A 14,457-nucleotide genomic window follows, 5' to 3' on the forward strand; every position below is an offset into this window, starting at 1 on the left:
CACCGAAGTTGACGAAGAGGAGATGTGTGGACTCCCTTGTTTCACTCGACGGGTTCGCAAAACGCGGGTTCCATCTGGTTTCAAATTGCCTGACAATTACAAGAAGTTCGACGGCCTGCAAGATCCCGAGGACTGGCTAATCGACTATCTGGAGACAGTACAATTAACGGGAGGAACCAAAGCAACTGCCATGCAGAGCATCCAAGTGCACCTGAGTGGAGCAGCGCGGTCATGGATAAAAAAGTTACCACCTGGATCTATCGATAGTTGGGAAAATTTTGAGGACATGTTCGTGAAAAATTTCTTATCTACATGCAAGAAACCCGCGTCAACAGAGCAGCTACGGGCCTGCCGAAAAAATATGACGAGTCGCTGAGGACATACATCCAGAGGTGGAACATTATAAAAAATTCGGCAGAGAACATATCTGACGAAAGAGCGATAGACGCGTTCGTCGCTGGGATCCGAAGAAAGGACTTAGTCGAGGACTTGGGAAGGACTAATCCGAAAACAATAGCAGCACTCATGGAAATAGCGAATCGCTAGGCAGATGGAGAAGATGCTGTTCACAACAAACGGCATAGGTCACCTGAGGACGATCGTAATCTAAATATTCAAAATAGACGACGATTTTCTCGCCAATTCTCAGACTATGACGGTCCCGGCCAAATATCGGCTGGCTTCCGAGGAAATAGTGGAGGTAATAATCGGGATGATTATAAAAAAAGTGGTGAACAGCACAACGATTACAGGGATAGTGTCGTCGTGGTGAACAGACAGATGCCATAGGATGGCTTAAGTTGGGGCCGAATGGACGCTAGAGGATTCGGGGGAGGGTTTGGTTAACAGATGGATGGATCTCGGATGGATTTCGGTATCTTTATTGAAGAACTTGGCCTTGGCCAGAGGTTGAAGACGAACAGTACAAGCTCTATGAACTAGGGTTTCTCTCTACAGGCTAGTGATCTCCTGAAATTCTGCCAACTGAGGTCTCTCCGCGCAAGGGAGTGCCCCCTCTCCTTATATAGGGGAGAGGGTGGCTTACAAGGGAAGGAACCCTAATGGTATCTTTGACTAGACACCTCAGACGACGCCGGTATGTCTTTAATCGGGGAGGAGTGACGTCCTCCGGATGCTTTTACGTCATCCTCTGCTTTGGCGTCAGGGCTTCGTTTAAAGCTACTTTGCTTAGCTCATCTTTGTCCTCTAGCCTTGGAGAGAATCTTTGACCACAGTGCCGACAGGCTACAGTGAAAATCATACCGGTGCTTCGGTACCTCTCTTGTTCCCTAAGTTCCGGTATACCCCTCCTGGAATACCGGTAGGTTTTAACTAGGCTCTTGCCAATCTCAGAAACCATCCGGATTGACCTACAATCCGGTATCTTTTTTTGGTAGCTTATATGTTTAAGTCTCCTCGGCGAAGTCGAGAATATCTCGGGTACAGTGCCTGTCAGAGACCATGCGCACTGTTTCTGACGCGCCAGTGCCAGGGGTCACTTCCCTTCGGCTTCTGCGCTCGCATTTAATGTGCCACACCGGATCCCCACCGCCGTCCGGATCCATGCGGCCTCCCTGTGGCATCTTGATTTCTTGCGTCTATTCCTGCGCCACGTGGCGGCCCACAAGGCGAAGCGCCGCGGCCCAGCGGTTGCCGACCCACGAACCCTTCTCCCTATTTAAGGGTGCGGCGGTTCCACATCTTCTTCTTCTTCTTCTTCGCATTCGCACTTCTCGCGCACTCAGAGCTTTTCTCCGACGAGCCGCCGTAGAAGCTCCGCAGGGCCCTGCCCCGCTGAGATTCACCGAAGGGCTTCACCTCTCTTGCTCCGAGCGCCTCACGGTTCTTCATCTTCACCTTCTATCCTCGTTGCCGTCATCTGCAAGCTCGCCCAACTCCGGCGGCCAGCGTCTTCACCGTTCTCCGCCGCCTCAGGTTAGTCTTGCGGATGAATCTCTTTTCTCCCCTTTGTCGCATTGCTCTTGGGCCGGTAGTTTATTTACCTTTCCTTTTGTTTTGATTTTTCTCTTACTCGTAGATCTTCGCGCAAGGCTAGATCCGGGGAAAACTGTTTTTAGGTAGATCTTGAACTTAGTCGGAAATGTCTTTCCAGGATTACATATCGGAAACCCCCGGTAGCAGCCACCAGAGCGAGAGTCCCGTCTCTTTCGGAGGGGAGACTTCGGCGTCCCAAGCTTCCGACGGGCTCACAGCCGACTTGGCCCAGATGGAAAACGACACCGGCAGCTCTGCTCAGCATACCGCTAACCAAGGAGAAGCCGGCAGCTCGAGCCAGGGCGCTGGCATAGACTTGGACTCCTACACGCGCGGGGCTTGGATGGGCTCCGACATGACTCAAGCGGAGATCGATTGGCTCTACCGCTCCCGGAGGATACCGGAAGAGGTTTGGTGCCGTATCCCCGGCCAGGAGCGCCAGCCTGAGCCTCGGCCGGGAGAATACGTGGTCTTTGCCGCTCATTTTGTGCGCGGCCTAGGCCTTCCGGCGTCGGATTTCTTCCGGCGCTTCCTCGACTTCTATGAACTCCAGCCCTACCACCTTCCGGGCAACGCCATCTTCTACCTCTCTTCTTTCGCCGCTTTTATGGAGGGATACACCGGTATCACTCCTTCCGTAAATAATTTCTCTTTCTTCTACTATCTCCGGAAGAATTCTCTCCAAGATAAAAAACTTCCTTACCCCAAACCCTTCGTCCGGTGCGGGGGTTGCATTCTGTCGCCCCGTCAAGGGAGCAACTTCTTCAAGCTTGCCGGTCTGGAATCCGTCCGGACCTGGCAGAAATCTTTTTTCTATGTCCGGAACGGTGGCCCGGATGACTTCATCAACCTTCCGGAATACGTTCCTGGGCCCCCCTCCATGACAAACTGGCTCCACTACCCCCGGGATGATAGGGAGTCCCAGCGGGTGGCTCAATACGTTGACAAGAGCCAAGAGGAGACCAACCTCTGCGCCGAGGATATTGTGAGGACCTTCCTCTCTCGCCAGGTGCTGCCGCTTCAGCGCCGCGGCCATAAGATCTGCCAAATGTCGGGCCTGAGGGACCCGACAAGAATAACCACTCACACGCTGAGCGCTGCCGACTTGGTCCTTGATGCGTGTAGTTGACACATCCGTTGGGAACCCCAAGAGGAAGGTGTGATGCGCACAGTAGCAAGTTTCCCTCAGTAAGAAACCAAGGTTTAATCGAACCAGTAGGAGCCAAGAAGCACGTCGAAGGTTGATGGCGGCGGGATGTAGTGCGGCGCAACACCAAGGATTCCGGCGCCAACGTGGAACCTACACAACACAACCAAAGTACTTTGCCCCAACGAAACAGTGAGGTTGTCAATCTCACCGGCTTGCTGTAACAAAGGATTAGATGTATAGTGTGGATGATGATTGTTTGCATAAAAACGAGTAGAACAAGTATTGCGATAGAATTGTATTCAATGTAAAAGAATGGACCGGGGTCCACAGTTCACTAGAGGTGTCTCTCCCATAAGATAAATAGCATGTTGGGTGAACAAATTACAGTCGGGCAATTGACAAATAGAGAGGGCATGACCATGCACATACATGATATGATGAGTATAGTGAGATTTAATTGGGCATTACGACAAAGTACATAGACCGCTATCCAACATGCATCTATGCCTAAAAAGTCCACCTTCAGGTTATCATCCGAACCCCTTCCAGTATTAAGTTGCAAACAACAGACAATTGCATTAAGTATGGTGCGTAATATAATCAATAACTACATCCTCGGACATAGCATCAATGTTTTATCCCTAGTGGCAACAAGCACATCCACAACCTTAGAACTTTCTCATCACCGTCCTGCATTTAATGGAGGCATGAACCCACTATCGAGCATAAATACTCCCTCTTGGAGTTAAGAGTAAAAACTTGGCCGAGCCTCTACTAATAACGGAGAGCATGCAAGATCATAAACAACACATAGGTAATAGATTGATAATCAACATAACATAATATTCTCTATCCATCGGATCCCGACAAACACAACATATAGCATTACAGATAGATGATCTTGATCATGTTAGGTAGCTCACAAGATCCGACAATGAAGCACATAAGGAGAAGACGACCATCTAGCTACTGCTATGGACCCATAGTCCAGGGGTGAACTACTCACTCATCACTCCGGAGGCGATCATGGCGATGAAGAGTCCTCCGGGAGATGATTCCCCTCTCCGGCAGGGTGCCGGAGGCGATCTCCTGAATCCCCCGAGATGGGATTGGCGGCGGTGGCGTCTCAGTAAGGTTTTCCGTATCGTGGCTCTCGGTACTGGGGGTTTCGCGATGAAGACTATATAGGCGGAAGGGCAGGTCAGGGGGCCACAAGAGGGCCCCACACGCCAGGGCCGCGCGGCCAAGGCCCAGGACGTGCCGCCCTGTTGTGGCGGCGCGTCGTGGCCCCACTTCGTAAGTCCTCCGGTCTTCTGGAAGCTTCGTGGAAAAATAGGCCCCTGGGCGTTGATTTCGTCCAATTCCGAGAATATTTCCTTACTAGGATTTCTGAAACCAAAAATAGCAGAAAAACAACGAATCGGCTCTTCGGCATCTCGTTAATAGGTTAGTGCCGGAAAATGCATAAATATGACATAAAGTATGCATAAAACATGTAGATATCATCAATAATGTGGCATGGAACATAAGAAATTATCGATACGTCGGAGACGTATCGGCATCCCCAAGCTTAGTTCCTGCTCGTCCCGAGCGGATAAACGATAACAAAGATAATTTCGGAGTGACATGCCATCATAACCTTGATCATACTATTGTAAGCATATGTAATGAATGCAGCGATCAAAACAATGGTAATGACATGAGTAAACAAATGAATCATAAAGCAAAGACTTTTCATGAATAGTATTTTCAAGACAAGCATCAATAAGTCGTGCATAAGAGTTAACTCATAAACCAATAAATCAAAGTAAAGGTATTGAAGCAACACAAAGGAAGATTGAGTTTCAGCGGTTGCTTTCAACTTATGACATGTATATCTCATGGATATTGTCAATGTAAAGTAATATAACAAGTGCAATATGCAAGTATGTAGGAATCAATGCACAGTTCACACAAGTGTTTGCTTCTTGAGATGGAGAGAGATAGGTGAACTGACTCAGCATAAAAGTAAAAGAAAGGCCCTTCGCAGAGGGAAGCATTGATTGCTATATTTGTGCTAGAGCTTTTGGTTTTGGAAACAAGAAACAATTTTGTCAACGGTAGTAATAAAGCATATGTGTTATGTAAATTATATCTTACAAGTTGCAAGCGTCATGCATAGTATACTAATAGTGCCCGCACCTTGTCCTAATTAGCTTGGATTACCGGGATTATCATCGCAATACACATGTTTTAACCAAGTGTCACAAAGGGGTACCTCTATGCCGCCTGTACAAAGGTCTAAGGAGAAAGCTCGCATTTGGATTTCTCGCTTTTGATTATTCTCAACTTAGACATCCATACCGGGACAACATAGACAATAGATAATGGACTCCTCTTTAATGCATAAGCATGTAGCAACAATTAATGTTCTCATATGAGATTGAGGATATATGTCCAAGACTGAAACTTCCACCATGATTCATGGCTTTAGTTAGCGGCCCAATGTTCTTCTCTAACATTATGCATGCTCTAACCATTAAATGAGTGGTAAATCTCCCTTACTTCAGACAAGACGGACATGCATAGCAACTCACATGATATTCAACAAAGAGTAGTTGATGGCGTCCCCAGGAACATGGTTATCGCACAACAAACAACTTAATAAGAGATAAAGTGCATAAGTACATATTCAATACCACAATAGTTTTTAAGCTATTTGTCCCATGAGCTATATATTGCAAAGGTAAAGAATGGAAATTTTAAAGGTAGCACTCAAGAAATTTACTTTGGAATGGCGGAGAAATACCATGTAGTAGGTAGGTATGGTGGACACAAATGGCATAGTGGTTGGCTCAAGGATTTTGGATGCATGAGAAGTATTCCCTCTCGATACACGGTTTAGGCTAGCAAGGTTATTTGAAACAAACACAAGGATGAACCGGTGCAGCAAAACTCACATAAAAGACATATTGTAAACATTATATGATGTGGTCTAAGACCCCGTGTGTGGCCCGATCTTGCGGTTGACCCGAAATCCAAAGGGAAAGAGAGGGAGAGCGCGAAGAACACGATGAACACGAAGAACACGAGGAACTCACGCACGCACACCAACCCGATACAATCGATACTTACCCTCGTGGTTCGATGGACCACGCCAATAGAATCAACCCGGAAGAGACGCGCGGTAGAATTCCGAGTGGAGAGATTGGTGAGGGAGATGAATCAAGGAGTGGGAGAGAGAGTGGGTAGCACTAGAATCTCACACACCAAATCCATACATCCAACAAGGGTAGCCTTGATACAAAGGGGATGAAACCCTAGGGAGACAAAGCTCAAATCCATGTCTAAGCCTAAATCTTGTCTAAAGAGGTAAGGGGGCGACCGGGGTGCTTATATAGGCATACAAGGCAGCTCGGGTCGAACTGGTACAAGTTGGTGGGGTCAAACCCGTGAAATCCGGTCACAGGGCCGGTTGGACCGGGTCTGGGACCGGGCCATCCGGTTCCAAACCGGATTCTGGGCCGGACGTGACCGGACGGGGCATCGGGAGCCCCGGGATTGCTTCCGGATGGCACCGGTCGACGTTCCGGTCGAAAACCGGCCGGGCCGGTCAGGAGGCCGGTCAGACCGGGCCTGTGACCGGGTGGGCCGGTCATAGGGCCGGTTGACCGGGCCTGGGACCGGCCGGCCTTCCTCCTCCCGCCTCTTCTTCCTCTTCCTTCCTTCTTCCTTCATTCTTCTTCTTCTCTCTTCCTTGCACCATGGGAGTTCCTTCCCTCCGGTTCCTCGATGACTCTTGTACCTAATGACATGTATCACACCGACATGAGGTAGCATTCCATCCAAGGTATTGACGAGGTCGAGTGTCGAGAGGAAGGAGTTCACCTTGACATATATGGCGGGGGTTTGTGTTGTTGGTCCACTTGGGGGACTCCTTGGCCATGGTGTAGCGTCGATGATAGGCGGGGTTGCGCTTGTTGGTCCACTTGGGGGACTCCTTGTCCATGGTGTAGTGTCGACGATAGGCGGGGCTACATCATCTCCCCCCCCTTGGGGAAGAGTCGTCCTCGACTCTTGTTCCTCCTCACCGACGGTGTAGTCCATGACGCTTGTCCCATGTTGTGGTAGAGGGATAAAGTCGCGGTCGAAGAAGAGCTTGGGGAAAAACAACTTGCGAAAGGAAAGCTTGTGCATGCCAAATTTGTGATCGGCGAACAAAAGGCTCTCAATAAAACACGGAGCATCAAGTCGTTTCTCCAAGAGGCATTTGGCAAAAATGGGAACCAAAAGAGTGTCGATGTATCCAAAATGTGGTAGGGCAAAAATTTGTGCATGTAAGAGTTGTAAGGTGTCAAAAATGTGTGGTGTAGCATTGTCCCAAACAAGTGGAACAAACAAAAGGCAAGTGTCGGCGGCAAAATTTGGGGCAAAATTGTTATGTGCAATGGCAAAGCGGTGGAGACTTCGAACTTGGGAGAGTGTGGTTGGCTTGAGCCGAGTATGAGTGTCCTCAAGTGTGAACGAATCCATTGCAATTGCCAAAGATAAAATGAGAAATCCAAAGAAGAGCAACTTTTTGTGTGACATGTGGCACAAGATGCATAAGGTGTCTCTCACATGTATGACATGGTCCTTGAGAATTTCGGAGTGTATGATGATATCATCACTACATACAACAACCATTGTGCCAACAAGATGTGTCAAGATGTGTTGCATAAGAAGCAAAAGAGGTGACGAGGAATTGGACCAAACCGGAAACTCGACAAGGCAAGTCGGAAACACACAAGGGCGAAGGCTTGTGGGAACATACCCTTTGGTGTGATTCCCGCGGGTTAGGTCCTTGTTGGGGTAGCTCTCAATTGCGCGTTTCGTGAGCTCATGCTCCGTTGCGGTGGAAGTTGTCGTGCGGGTACCTATACACACAATAGAGAGAACAAAAAGCGTGTGTGCATGGTAGAGGAACACATCATCCATCATGATGTTCCATGACTTGTGCACATCACCATTAGTGTCAATCAAGATAGTATGAAATGCATGGCGATGGTGCATATGGCAAGAAGGTGCATTCATGGCATGTGGTAACTCATGATCATCAAAAAGTGAGAAGGCTATGGGTGCCATCTCGTGGACAATGAAATAAGCATTCTTGCATACCAAGCATAAGAAAGAGCAATTGTTCACAATCTTGGATGCAAGGATCATGGAATGGTGCAAACATTTTGGGCAAAGCATGTGCAACATGTTATCATTGTTGTCGACAACCCTATGTAAAGAGCAAGTGTTCATCAAGGGTGGCACAACACAATTATGATCATAATCATTATCATTGCAAGCAAGCGGGGAAAAAGTGAAACTCTCATAGCATGGCATGGTCATGGTATCACAAGCACTCACGTCCACATGATCAACAATGTTATCAAGCAAAGTATCGCATGGGAAAATGAAAGTAGCATGTGATGTAGCAATTGTATCATCAAGATCATGCATGCACTCATAAGTCATCATGTCCACTAGTGGGATCATGGCATCATCAACACCTATGTTGTTACCTTTGTAGGCCGACTCATGTGAAGTAGGTGTTGTGGAAGTAGGAGGATCCATGTGGTCGACATGTCCATCTTGGAGCAAGCATGGTGAGATATCATCATCTTCATGCACCATGTACATATTCTCCATGATCGGGAACTCGTCTTCCGTGGAACCTAGTGCAACATAAGAAGACACAAACGAGGGAGAGGTTAATGTGTTAGCAAATGGGATGTCCTCCATGGACCTATCATCTACCTCTCTCAACTCACTTTGTGTATCACTCATGTCCTCCAATTGGAAGCACTCAAACTCACATATGGGGTGAAAGTCACTCAACTCACTATCACTCTCACTCAAGTGGGCTAAGTGGCTCTCATGCTCAAATGGGATTGGTACCAACTCATCGATTAAGCATATAGGAGTAGGCTCGACTTTCTCATCTCCATGCGCCTCCTTGGTTGAAGGGAAGTTCCCATGCTCAACCATCTCAACTCCATGCGCCTCCGTAGGTGAAGGGAGGATCCCATGCTCACCATGCTCAACTCCATGCGCCTCCGTAGGTGAAGGTAGAATCCCATGCTCACCATGCTCAACTCCCTCGCCTCCTAAGTCGTCCTCAAGTGGTGGCATCTTGGAGACTTGTGTATTGAGCTCGTCGAAGTAGAGCTTCTTGGCGCTTGGCGTTGTGCATTGCCATGCCATGTGACCCTTTGCCTTGCACACCTCACATAGGAGATTGGGACATTCCCGTGGAGGATGGCCTTGTTGCTTGCACTTGTAGCATCGAAGTCCATAGGCGTATGGCGAAGTAGGGGCCATTGTGGTGGTGGCACAAGAGGTAGAAGTCGCCGTATGAGGAAGGTCTTCATGTCGAGGCTCTCGTCTTCTAGCCTCATCACCATGTCTTGAGTGGTGTCGTCGAAGATCATGTGTGGACGGCTGTCGATGTAGACCATGAGGTGGTAGTGGTCGACGACTATCATGAGATTGTGTGGGTCGACGACGGTCCTTGCCATGCCGAGATGATGGCTCATGCGACTTGGCATGTTGCTTGCGGCGCCTTGTGGAGCTTGGAGAAGAGTGTCGATGACGATCATGTTGGGGACGCTCTTGATGCTCCACATGATGTGCTTGATGTCGACGATCTTGTGCATAAGCACTCTCATGGTGGCGCCTTGTGGAGCTCGGAGAAGTGTGTCGATGACGCTCATGATGGGGACGCTCTTGATGATCCATATGGTGCCATCGTGGAGGTCCTCTATCTTCATATGTAGCTCCATGGGCCAAGTAGGTGACTAGGTGAGGCTCCTCCATTGTGTCGATGTCGTAGGCGTGGCGTTGCTCCACCATGTCGTCCATGCTTGATGAGCCATTGTCGATGTAGAGCTCGTCGAAGTCGTCCTCAAAGTGGTGCTCCACCATGTCGTCCATGTCGATGATGCTTGGGGAGCCATGGTCGTTGTCAAGCTCCTCGATGTCGGACATGCCGATGATGCTTGCGGAGCCATAGTAGAGCTCCACATGTTCCTCCACATCCGCGGTGCTTGAAGAGGTATCCTCCTCGTAGTGCTCCATGTACTCCTCCGTACCCTCATCTTCGCTATCTATGTTAGCACGATGGTATCTATATGGTGTATGTTAGTGGAAGAACACTACCTCGCAACCTTACCGTGGTATGACAAGATTGGGGTGATCCAACAAAACCGAGAGTTAGAACAATTGTATCGGGCACTCACACAAAAGCACACGCAAAAGCTAGCAAATATGGTGTTAGGTGAGTATGGTGGAAAGCCAAAAGACAAATCCAAGATCGAGTATGTTGTTAAAAGTGGGTAAGGTCCAAAAATCCAAATGTCAATGTGAAGATCACTATAAACACGGAAAAGTTGTGGAACACACACACGGGATAAGCGGGGTTAGTGCAACCAAAAGTGAGCGGAAAAGTGTATATAAGGGTGCTCGGTGTCACACTAACACAAGGAGAGGCAAAGCTTTGGTTGCAACGGAGAGACAACTAGATTCACACGCGGCCTCTCTTCTCTTTTCTCTCTTTTGCTTAAAAAGTTTTTCTCTTTTTGTATTTGGTGGCACTTGCACTCTTTTGTATCTATGGTGGCACTTGCACTCTTTTGTATGTATGATGGCACTTGCACTCTTTTTGTGCTTTTCTTTCTTTTTCACGCTCTATGTTAGCGTTAGCTCGCTCTTGCTATCTTGCCACACGAGTTTTGCTTAGAAGCTTGACTCCACACTACACACACACCTCACAATCGGGGCCACGTGCAATGTCTCGCAACACTCAATAAGCAATGCTCGATAGGATAGATCGCAGAAGAAGAGGGGTTACAAGGGGAATGCAAGTTATACCTAAGATGTTAGGCGGTGATGAACACACAACTTGCGATGATGGCGGTGATGTCAAGAGTACGATTGCAAGTCCGGGGTGCCGAGGATGTCGTCGCTTGCTTCGTAGCTGCGGATTAGTTGTAAAAACAAGGCACTCAAACCGGAACAAGCAAACACAAGTTAGCGGAAGAAAATGGTCAAAGTAGCTTGGCGGTGGTGGCGGTGGTAAGCCGGTGGTGGGTGGTGTCGATGCCCTTGCGGTTGCGGCGGAGGTTATGGGGCCGCGGTGATGTTTCCCGGTGGTTTGGGGAGGGTGGCGGTGCTTGCCGGCGGCGGAGAGGGTGGCGGTGGTTGGCGGAGGTGGTGGTGGAGGTGGCGCCCGGTTGGCGCCCGGTTGACCAGGCCCTGGACCGGCCTGCCCGGTCTACAGCCTGGTTGACCGGGTTCTCGCCCGGTTGGCGCCCGGTTGGCGCCCGTCGCGTCCGGCGCCCGGTTGACCGGCCCCGGCGCCGAGCTGTCCGGTCACCGGCCCGGTTGGCGCCCGGTCGACCGGATTTCGCGGGGCACGGTTTTCTCTCTCCTGTTCTTGAGCGAAATCAAGCCAAATCGACCAAAACGAAGGGAAATGATGGAAATGGGGGCTAAAAGTTGGGGAGATAGTAGATCAAGCACTCCAACACCAAATCCATGGACCAAAACCACTCAAAACGCAACCAAATCGCAGATCGGTCAAGAGGCAAATTAGGGCTATTTTTGGGGATTTTTGGGGAAATTTTTTAGAGACGAAATTGGATGGGTGGGGGGTCAAATCCGCGGAAACCAAAGGCTGCTGATACCATATGATGAGGTCTAAGACCCCGTTTGTGGCCCGATCTTGCGGTTGACCCGAAATCCAAGGAGGGAGAGAGGGAGAGCGCGAAGAACACGAAGAACACGAGGAACTCACGCACGCACACCAACCCGATACAACCGATACTTACCCTCGTGACTCGATGGACCACGCCAATAGAATCAACTCGGGAGAGACGCGCGGTAGAATCCCGGAGCGGAGAGATTGGTGAGGGAGATGAATCTAGGAGTGGGAGAGAGAGTGGATAGCACTAGAATCTCACACACCAAATCCAATCATCCAACAAGGGTAGCCTTGATACAAAGGGGATGAAACCCTAGGGAGACAAAGCTCAAAGTCATGTTTAAGCCTAAATCTTGTCTTAAGAGGTAAGGGGGCGACCGGGGTGCTTATATAGGCATACAAGGCAGCTCGGGTCGAACTGGTACAAGTTGGTGGGGTCAAACCCGTGAAATCCGGTCACAGGGCCGGTTGGACCGGGTCTGGGACCGGGCCATTCGGTTCCAAACCGGATTCTGGGCCGGACGTGACCGGACGGGGCTTCGGGAGCCCGGGATTGCTTCCGGATGGCACCGGTCGACGTTCCGGTCGAAAACCGGCCGGGCCGGTCAGGAGGCCGGTCAGACCGGGCCTGTGACCGGGTGGGCCGGTCATAGGGCTGGTTGACCGGGCCTGGGACCGGCCGGCCTTCCTCCTCCCGCCTCTTCTTCCTCTTCCTTCCTTCTTCCTTCATTCTTCTTCTTCTATCTTCCTTGCACCATGGGAGTTCCTTCCCTCCGGTTCCTCGATGACTCTTGTACCTAATGACATGTATCACACCGACATGAGGTAGCATTCCATCCAAGGTATTGACGAGGTCGAGTGTCGAGAGGAAGGAGTTCACCTTGACATATATGGCGGGGGTTTGTGTTGTTGGTCCACTTGGGGGACTCCTTGGCCATGGTGTAGCGTCGATGATAGGCGGGGTTGCGCTTGTTGGTCCACTTGGGGGACTCCTTGTCCATGGTGTAGTGTCGACGATAGGCGGGGCTACATCATTATAAGACTCTACACCGTCTTCCTTATTGTTCCAAACTCAATACTAGAAATTATCTAGACTTTAGAGAGACCAATTATGCAAACCAAATTTTAGCAAGCTCTATGTATTTCTTCATTAATAGGTGCAAAGTATATGATGCAAGAGCTTAAACATGAGCACAACAATTGCCAAGTATCAAATTATTCAAGACATTTTAGAATTACTACATGTAGCATTTCCCGATTCCAACCATATAACAATTTAACGAAGAAGATTCAACCTTCGCCATGAATACTATGAGTAAAGCCTAAGGACATATTTGTCCATGTGCAACAACGGAGCGTGTCTCTCTCCCACACAATGAATGCTAGGATCCATTTTATTCAAACAAAAACAAAAACAAAAACAAACCGACGCTCCAAGCAAAGCACATAAGATGTGATGGAATAAAAATATAGTTTCGGGGAGGAACCTGATAATGTTGTCGATGAAGAAGGGGATGCCTTGGACATCCCCAAGCTTAGACGCTTGAGTCTTCTTAAAATATGCAGGGGTGAACCACCGGGGCATCCCCAAGCTTAGAGCTTTCACTCTCCTTGATCATATTGTATCATCTCCCTCTCCTGATCCTTGAAAACTTCCTCCACACCAAACTCAAAACAACTCATTAGAGGGTTAGTGCACAATTAAACTTTATATGTTCAGAGGTGACATAATCATTCTTAACACTTCTGGACATTGCACAAAGCTACTGGACATTAATGGAACAAAGAAATTCATCCAACATAGCAAAAGAGGCAATGCGAAATAAAAGGCAGAATCTGTCAAAACAGAACAGTTCGTAAAGACGAATTTTATTGAGGCACCATACTTGCTCAGATGAAAATGCTCAAATTGAATGAAAGTTGCGTACATATCTGAGGATCACTCACGTAAATTGGCATAATTTTCTGAGTTACCTACAGGGAATTAGGCCTAGATTCGTGACAGCAAAGAAATCTGTTTCTGCGCAGTAATCCAAATCTAGTATGAACTTTACTATCAACGACTTTACTTGGCACAACAATGCACAAAACTAAGATAAGGAGAGGTTGCTACAGTAGTAACAACTTCCAAGCTTCAAATATAAAATAAAAGTACTATAGTAAAAACATGGGTTGTCTCCCATAAGCGCTTTTCTTTAACGCCTTTCAGCTAGGCGCAGAAAGTGTATATCAAGTGTTATCAAGAGATGAAGCATCAACATCATAATTTGTTCTAATAATAGAATCAAAAGGTAAGTTCATTCTCTTTCTAGGGAAGTGTTCCATACCTTTCTTGAGAGGAAATTGATATTTAATATTACCTTCCTTCATATCAATGATAGCTCCAACAGTTCGAAGAAAAGGTCTTCCCAATATAATGGGACAAGATGCATTGCATTCAATATCCAAGACAACAAAATCAACGGGGACAAGGTTATTGTTAACGGTAATGCGAACATTATCAACTTTCCCCAAAGGTTTCTTTGTAGAATGATCAGCAAGATTAACATCCAAATAACAATTTTTCATTGGTGGCAAGTCAAGCATATTATAGATTTTCTCG

This window comes from Lolium rigidum, chromosome 1 (assembly GCF_022539505.1).
Source record: "Lolium rigidum isolate FL_2022 chromosome 1, APGP_CSIRO_Lrig_0.1, whole genome shotgun sequence".
NCBI classification, from domain to species: domain Eukaryota; kingdom Viridiplantae; phylum Streptophyta; class Magnoliopsida; order Poales; family Poaceae; genus Lolium; species Lolium rigidum.